At 44.8% G+C, this 9,303-nt stretch overlaps 1 protein-coding gene across 1 annotated transcript in view; it reads right to left on the bottom strand.

The window, feature by feature from the left end:
* Positions 1 to 9,303, bottom strand: part of PTTG1IP2 (PTTG1IP family member 2) — a 95,496-nt gene that overhangs the window by 69,361 nt on the left and 16,832 nt on the right.

Raw genomic sequence — 9,303 nt, 5'->3', positions numbered from 1 at the left:
GTTGTGCTCTATGATCACATTCATCAGGACCACGCCCTGTTGGTAACATGACAAGCTTTACTCACAGGGAAGAGGAGACAATATCTCTGGAACAGAGAGAAGGAAATAAAGAAAAATTACACATGATTCAGGAGAACAACAGCATTTCCACAGCATAAGAAAATAAAATTAAATTAGATTATTTATACAGTGGAACCTGGGATTAAGAGCATAATTGGTTCCGGGAGTGCGCTCTTAAACCAAGTTACTCTTATATCAAAGCGAATTTTTCCAAAGAAAATAATTGAAACACAGACAATTCGTTCCACAACCCAAAAATATTCACTGCATTTATACAAATTTATTACAGGAATACAAAATAATGTACTGTATTCAGATAACATTATTACAGTACACTGATACAAAATACTGTACAGTAAAAGCATATAAAGCAAATTAAACTGCACGTTAGCTTCCAATAGATTTGCTGGTGTGCGAGAGGTGCGGTACAAGCAATGTGCTGGATGCACTGGTTATCAGAAAGTACAGTATCTACAAATGCAAATTGATAGACATGTTGTATAGCATATACCGTACTGTACAATGGTATACAGTATACAGCACATATGGACAGGACAGAATGCTACCTCCAGAGCGGGTCAGAGCGTGATGAAAGGACGGGCCGGGAAGTGTGCACGGAGAGTATTTGCTCTTATTGCAAAACATTGCTCTTAAACCAGGTTACAAATTTGTAAAAAGCTTTGCATGTCTTGCAAAACGCTCTCAAACCAATGTTCCACTAATAAATACATAAATTATATATATATTATATATATATATATATAATAAATAAATAAAGAGAGGGAAGGGCAGGTGCGGATGCTTTTGTGCACCCTTTATTGTATAGCAATGTCTGCCCCACATCTAATAATAGGAACGATATTATAAAATTAGTCACCGATGAAACGTTCATTAATCGCTTTCTGTAAACACTATAGTTCCCTTGCAGAACACTTAGAACTAAAAAGAGTCAAACTTGGGAAATTTCTTAACTTCCTCTTATTTAATCTTTAGTAATGAGACAGACCTTTTATCCAGCATAAATTATAAGGTTTAAAAGGGGAAAGTGTTTCTAAAAACCTCCATGTGACATCACCCACTGACATGGCGGCATTAAGATCTGTGGCGACTACAGATTCTGGCACTCTGCCTGCTAACTTGTCTGATTAGTGCAGGGAGACTCAGGCATCAACCCACAGACATGTGGCTCATAGGCAGGCTACAAAGAGTTCATCTCCGCTGGGCTGCCTGTTAGTCTCCTTTGATCACATGCTGTAGAGGAGCCAGTCACCTTCACTCCCCTCCTATATATGCTGGCTGGACACTTCCTTTAATGCCAGCTATAGCTTCTCTATACTGGCCTGCTGAGGTGTTGTGAATTATTCCTGAGTGATTGTGGTGTTAATGTCAGTTTTGTTGCTACCTTACTTAGTTTTTCCTCTTTAGTTTCTTCCTGTGAATTTGCAGAGTGTTTGAAGGTTTGTTTTTCCTCTGTCTTTATCTGTTTTGGCATCACACTCTTGCCCATTCCCTGGGGATAGGGAAGGGGGAGGGGGGGTAAGCACGGGACGCCTGTTTGGTTCTTGTCAGTAGAATTGTTAGGCACAGGACTCTAGCATCTCCATCATCAGGGGTAATCCGAGGGTTAGGGATAGCCTAGGATGCCCTAGCATGAGGGACACTATACGTGCCCCCTGTCCCTGGCTATCCTACAGTCACATAATTACAGAAAGGGTGCCTTAGAATTTTAAGGACATCCTACTTTGTATTCCCAATTCCAATGTAACAGACAATCTCCATGGTAACAGACTACAAAAGAAATTGTAGTCAGAGCCTGAGATCACATTACTTCTTGCTTAACACATTAGGTGGGTTTCAAACTGATAGTTTACGCTGTTGAGCACTGGGGTAGTGGCTGTCCCTCTAATGTAATGATCAGCAGGGGTACCAAATGTTAGCGCCCCCCCAACAAAATAATCTACATACAGTCCATCAATGCTGAAGGCACATGCCCCGCATACACGTCTATGGCGTAGACAAGATGTGCTTTAGTTGTACTAATTTAATTATATATATATATATATATATATATATATATATATATATATATATATATATATCCCCATCTGCTGAGAAAAAGCAGTTTGTAAGTCCAATAAACCTAAATGTGATGGCATTCACCTTCCCACTGATGTCTATGGGAGAATAACAGGACCCCCACTGTCCAAAGTGACGAAACACTCCCTTTAGAAGGAATTTATGGCACATCCTGAAGAAACCCCAAGCATCCAGTCACTTCAGAATAGGCGGCTGTGTGTACATGGGGAATAACACTAGGTCTGGCCATTATACAACTTGTATTCTGCAGGTTTCACCAGTTGTCTCCTCTGAAGGCAGTTTTCCTGATTCACAGTTCTCTCTGAGCTAGTGGGTGGATAATAATGTCCTCCAGACACAGCACAGGTAGAGATGTTTGATTGCTGCTCCCCTCTCTATCACTGTCATACTAGGTCCCGAGAAGTACCAAGAGAGTGGCTAAAGGTAAGGGAAGGAGGCCCCTGCGTGTAGGGCAAGAGGAGATGTGACCCCTGATCAAACCTACTGCTGGTCCCTGGGGTCCCTCACCACCCTACATAGGTTCTGCACCTATGTGCCGAGCCGGATACCTGACCCTAGATATCCCTAGTACTGGACCCTAAACAGGCAGCGGGTGAGATGAGCTCTTCATCAACCCCACACAGGGGAAGTGCATGAACTACTTATCCACAGAGTATTCAGGCAGGAGTTCAGCAACAATACCACAGATGAGAGCAAGCCACCTGCTTGCAATCAGAGCTTGAAAGAACTGAATAATTTCACCAGCACCAGTCCAGGGAAGAATGGAGTATATAAGCACCAAAAGAATACTGATGATCAGCAGCTGGGTGGAAGGCGAGCTCCTGCTTGGTCCAAAAAGGGGAGAGATAAAAATAGAGAAGGAAAGCTACCTATACCAATGAATACTGACAGCAGGAAAGATTGAAAGTCAGGTAGCCTTTTGCTAATTAAACGCCGCGACCTTCTATTGCCAGAAACCACATGACTGACTGTCACCCGTGACAAGCACACACAGGCAAGGCGGATTCCTGCTCCCCTCTCTCTAGCACACACAGACATGAAACATTCTTGCTCCTTTGTATACACAGTAGCATATTTAAAAACATGAACAGCATAAGGAACATTACACAGCAGTACTGAGCTGTGTAGCTGTGAAACCTGCTCTGGGCGGTGAGATAAAACCCTTACTAGAAAGCATTGGCAAAATTATCTGTGTGTGTTTGGACCCCTCTTTCACTCCATATCTCCTCCATGTTCTCTTTAAAACAGGCAGCTGTAACATGATCCCTCAGTGAGCTGGCGGTCAGTCTTGTCTTTACCAAGATGGATTTTTGCTTTTTGGTGTATCATTTTATTGCCCTCTGTTATTGAGAAAAAGCTTTTTTTTCCCTCAGAATGAATTTATGAGTTCAGGAAGCCGGGAAAGTGAAAAAGTGGCTCATAAATGGATAAAGAAGCAGATTTTTTTTTTTGTTTGTTTGAGGGGGAAGAGAAAAGAATCCTCAAAATAAAGACACAAAAAAGACAGAATCCTTTCATCAGGCTCCACCCCTGCAAAGAGAGAGAATCCTTTCCTCATGCTCCACCCCTGCAAAGAGAGAGAATCCTTTCCTCATGCTCCACCCCTGCAAAGAAAGAGAGAATCCTTCCGTCATGCTCCACCCCTGCAACGAAAGAGAGAATCCTTCCATCATGCTCCACCCCTGCAAAGAAAGAGAATCCTTCCATCATGCTCCACCCCTGCAAAGAAAGAGAATCCTTCCATCATGCTCCACCCCTGCAAAGAAAGAGAGAATCCTTTCCTCATGCTCCACCCCTGCAAAGAAAGAGAGAATCCTTTCCTCATGCTCCACCCCTGCAAAGAAAGAGAGAATCCTTTCCTCATGCTCCACCCCTGCAAAGAAAGAGAGAATCCTTTCCTCATGCTCCACCCCTGCAAAGAAAGAGAGAATCCTTTCCTCATGCTCCACCCCTGCAAAGAAAGAGAGAATCCTTTCCTCATGCTCCACCCCTGCAAAGAAAGAGAATCCTTCCGTCATGCTCCACCCCTGCAAAGAAAGAGAATCCTTCCGTCATGCTCCACCCCTGCAAAGAAAGAGAATCCTTCCGTCATGCTCCACCCCTGCAATGAAAGAGAGAATCCTTCCATCATGCTCCACCCCTGCAAAGAAAGAGAGAATCCTTTCCTCATGCTCCACCCCTGCAAAGAAAGAGAGAATCCTTTCCTCATGCTCCACCCCTGCAAAGAAAGAGAGAATCCTTTCCTCATGCTCCACCCCTGCAAAGAAAGAGAGAATCCTTTCCTCATGCTCCACCCCTGCAAAGAAAGAGAGAATCCTTTCCTCATGCTCCACCCCTGCAAAGAAAGAGAGAATCCTTTCCTCATGCTCCACCCCTGCAAAGAAAGAGAGAATCCTTTCCTCATGCTCCACCCCTGCAAAGAAAGAGAATCCTTCCGTCATGCTCCACCCCTGCAAAGAAAGAGAATCCTTCCGTCATGCTCCACCCCTGCAAAGAAAGAGAATCCTTCCGTCATGCTCCACCCCTGCAATGAAAGAGAGAATCCTTCCATCATGCTCCACCCCTGCAATGAAAGAGAGAATCCTTTCATCATGCTCCACCCGTGCACTAGACAAATGCCATGTAACCGTTCCTTTAAAAAAATGTAACGATGCCTAGAAAGTTACCAACGGACGCGAAAGAGGAACTTTCTGACCAATGAGAAGTGTTGGTGCAATTCTAAAGAAGTTTTTCTTTCTAGAAGGATATTGAGAAAGGTTATGTAGAGAGCAGTAAAGACACATTGAATTATAAACTCAGACTCCGCGGCTCTGCGCTCGCAGGAATGTAATAGTCCAGATTTATGGCGGCTGCGAAAAACAAAAAAATCCGAGAGGACTTGCCAAAAATACAAAAGAACATTTACCGTGAATTATAAGACTTTATAGAGACGTTCTCCGGAGGTGAAGGAAAAGGAAAAAAAATCTCTGCATTTAGAGACATTTCCAATAATGTGCTTTATTAGGAGATGGATGGAGCTATTCCGAGGCGAAACCCGGGCCGTTCTTCACCGGAATTAGTCTCCAGGCTTAAAATCAATGGCTATGAAATTAGCATTAAAAAAAAATAAATAAAAAAAAATAGTGATGCCACATAAATCCCAGAATAAACGGTAAACAGTTTAATTGACCGACGTAAAAACTAAGGGGGTGTACTTATTTTAGTGACGTGCACATTTCCAAAAACACTAGTGAAAATAATAAAAGCAATAAATAAAATAAAAAGTTGTTTCTACTTTGCAAATGTTCCCATGAATGTCAAATAGAACTGAAGCACCTATGCGTCTCCATGGTTACAGACTACAAACAAACCCTGCGTAGTCAGATTCTACCATTCTGTAATACTTTTCTTAATCTTCTGGTTCTTCTAAAGAAGAGGGGCGAGAGGGATTAGGGATAATGAGCTCTACACCTGTGTGTTCATCCTTAAGAGTGAATGAAAGCAAGCAGAGATCTTGGCAAATAATAAATTGAAGAATAGCCTGCAATACCAGACACAGCCAGCAGACAAGAGAGGCGCTGTTCCTGTAAGATGAGGAATCCCGGACAGGACAATGTCCCGTCTGTGTAACTCCGAGCTCGTTCCAGTTTGATCCGTAAAATTACACTGAAATGAATAAATTAAAGATCTGCCCATTACGATACTGGATCTGAAGAGCGCCTTGTTCTAAATCTTTACGGCTTTATTGGATTTTATGGAAATCTACACGCGGCCGCTGATGGCTGAGAAAAATCACCACTTCTCGGGTGTCGCCTGCTGCAGATGATGACCCATGATAACCGGGTCTGAGGATCTGGACTAATCTAACGACACTAATCATTCTCATATGACTGTCTGCTGAAAGGAAACCCAAGAAAATGTGTGAAATTGCTTGTGGTTTAAAGGGGCATTCCACAAGATAGGTGAGAACTGCTGGATCCGAGACCCCCACCCCTTTAGTTTTGCGCTCGGCAGTCCTGTAGAAAATGGTCATGGAGCACGGGAACTTCTGCTCCATCCAGATGAAGCATAAAAAGTACCCCGATCTGGAGCTCAGACCCCCAAAATCTGTACTAACTTATTACCGCCATATCTAAAAAGGAAGTGTTCCATAGACCGCATACCTCTACCCATAAAAGCGATAGATGTATGATCACTAAAGCCCAGGCGAATCCCAAAAATGGGGCGTCCCCTGTGTGGATGAAGCGGTGGTGAGCAAGTATATAGACCATGAATAGAGCGGGGGTCGCCCCACCCGCCACTGCTCCATTCACACATGGGATGGACTTTAGGTCTCCGATTTTAGACCCCCGTGGATAAGGGATTTATGTTGTTTATAGCGAAAAAAAATCTGCAGCAGAAATTTACATTATGTCAATATGGAGTGTAGGTGCACAAGGAATTTATTTTTTTTCGCTTACATTTTGGAGCGGAAACCCTCTAAGGCCATGTGCGCACTAGAAAGTGTCTTTTTCCCTTAGAAAAATCCAGACCCTCTTAAAGAATCCCGCACCCAAAGAAAAAACAAACCCGCAACGAAATCCGCACGCGGTTTTACCGCAAGTTGGTCCCTGCAGATTTTTACCATTATCTATGGCAAAACCCGCAAGTACCTGCGGAAAAGTAGCGACATACACATTAGTTCCGCAGCGGAAAATCCGTGGGTATTTAAAAAAACAAAACAAAAAAAAACAAAAAAAAAAAAAAACAAACAAACGCAGTGTGCGCACATCATTTTTTAAATCCATAGGATTTGCTGGGGAATGACTGCAGCAATGTTGGACACATTTTCTGCAGCAAATCCGTGGCAAATCTGCAGCGTGCGCACACTGCCTAAATCCTCCTCAAAAAACAGAAAAGAAACAAAAAAAAAAAAAAAACCTAAAGGTGAACAAACATCCAAATCTGCAGCAAATCCACAGCACTTTTTGGTTTAAGCTTTGCCACTGCGGATTAGTCCCTTTTAGATGTATCATACAGCAATGCTATAGTGTGGGGAAGACGCACACGGCTCCTCGGGCAGTAAAAGGGAGGGAGGACGACGACTAACTACAGGTGCGTTTTAGGTTCTGTGACGCTTTGCTAAGTTCACATTTCCGTTTTGTATCAGTCACATGCGTCGCTTGTGACTGATGCGCTGTTCAATGCTGTACAACAGATGACAAATTAAGAATTCTTTGTCGGATTCCGTTGTGTGCGGGGGGGGGGGGGCAGAGTTCGGGGGGGGGGGGGGGGTAGCCGAGCGGGGCCGTGGCACTGAGGACGTCAGTGGCAGTGCTGCGGTCTGCATGGCTGGGGACAGGTGAGTGTGTGTACACACATGTACGGAGTGCGGGAGGGGGCGGGGCTGAGCGGGGAAGTGTCGGCCTCCCTGCACACGTAGCCAGACTAAATATCGGGTAACAGCAAAGCACCCGATGTTTACCTTGGTTACCCGATATTTTACTTTGGTTACGGGCCTACACCGCTTAGCGCTGGCTCCTTGCACCGTAACCAGGGTAAATATCGGGTAACCAACCAAAGCTGGTGACGTGTGCAGGGAGCCAGAGAGCATGGCGCAGCGAAATCCGACGGATCGCGCTGCTCAAAAAACGTTACATGCTGCGTTCCTCCCGCCCGGCGGTCAGTCGTTCCATGACTGATCAGTCGGGCGGAGGGTGCACCGCAGCATCATCAGTCACAATCCGCTGCTCATACAAGTCTATGGGAGCAACGGAATCCTCTAAACGGATTCCGTTGTTTACAAGAGCAGCGGATTGTGACTGATACATTTTAGCGGAAATGTGAACTTATTACCGATCCCATCATCATTTCTTTCATTTGTCGTCTTGCAAAAATATGAAGGATTAGTGACGGAACAGAGTCAGTGCATAAATTACACCGCCACAGTCTATATAATACCGCAGGAAGGAGTATGTAATACTGCTGTTCCAATACCCCAAAAAATAGCCTCAGATTGTAAATAGAGCCTGAGGCTGCTTTCACACTATGTTTTTTTAACATGCGTCATGAACGTTTTTTTGCTGTAAAAGCGGATCCTGCTTTTACAGCAAAAAACGCATGCTAACGCATGTGTTATTTTGCAGGATCCTGTCACTGGATGTTTAGGGGCGGGCATTGGAGTCATGTGATCGGGAGTGAGGGGAACTAAACGTGCCAGACTGGGAGCCGGCTTCTTACAACTGCGGAGGTTCGTAACCAAGGTAAACATCAGGTAACTTGCGTGGATACCCGATATTTATCTTGGTTACGAGCGTCTGTACACGTAACCAACGTAAACATCGGGTAACTAAGAGAAGTGGTTACCCGATATTTACCTTGGTTATGAGTGTCCGCAGCTCTCAGGTGGGAGAGAGAGAGACAGGAGAGGGAGGGGGAGAGACAGAGAGAGGGAGGGAGGAATGAGAGGGTGGAGGGAGAGGGTGAGAGAGGGAGGGGGAGAGAGGGAGGGGGAGAGAGGGAGGGGGAGAGAGGGAGGGGGAGAGAGACACTGATCACCCGAGGATGGTTTCTGGGCATGCTCAGTAGAGCAAGCAGGATCCTGCCTATCAGCACGCCAGCGTTCACATGCGTTTGCGTGCTGTTTAGTCAGGATCCAGCAATTTGCAGTATTTGGACGCAGCTCAAAAACGCTACAAGTAGCGTTTTTGAAAAATGTTAAAAAACTGCAAGTCGCTGGATCCTCACTATAACGCACGCAAACGCAGGTGAACGCATGTTAACGCGAGTCCATTGCAAATGCATTGAAATGAAAACGCATTTGCACTGGATCCGCTTTTGCGTTAAAAAAAATGTTCATGACGGATGTTAAAAAAAAACTTAGTGTGAAAGCAGCCTGAATGGGGGGGGGGAAAAAAAAAAAAGGATCAATTCTGCTACCATTGGCGGTAGGGTGGGAATCTATTGTGGTGGCACTGTCTTGGGATTTGGAGCTTCTGGGCACGTATTTAGCGTCGCACTAACGTAATTGTTTAGTGTTTCTTGGGCGCCGCCCTGTGGTCTTTTTTGTGGGCTGCTGGGTACGTTTCTTGTGCAGCACCGCGCTATATGTAGGACGCGTCGGAGGATCGCCAAGGGCTGGACGCATCGGAGGATCGCCAATGCACACGTACGGCCTCCTCTTTAATA

This window comes from Anomaloglossus baeobatrachus, chromosome 6 (genome assembly GCF_048569485.1).
Source record: "Anomaloglossus baeobatrachus isolate aAnoBae1 chromosome 6, aAnoBae1.hap1, whole genome shotgun sequence".
Lineage (NCBI taxonomy): Eukaryota > Metazoa > Chordata > Amphibia > Anura > Aromobatidae > Anomaloglossus > Anomaloglossus baeobatrachus.
Note: the sequence above shows the minus strand (reverse complement) of the source record. Positions and strands in the feature narration are given on the sequence as shown.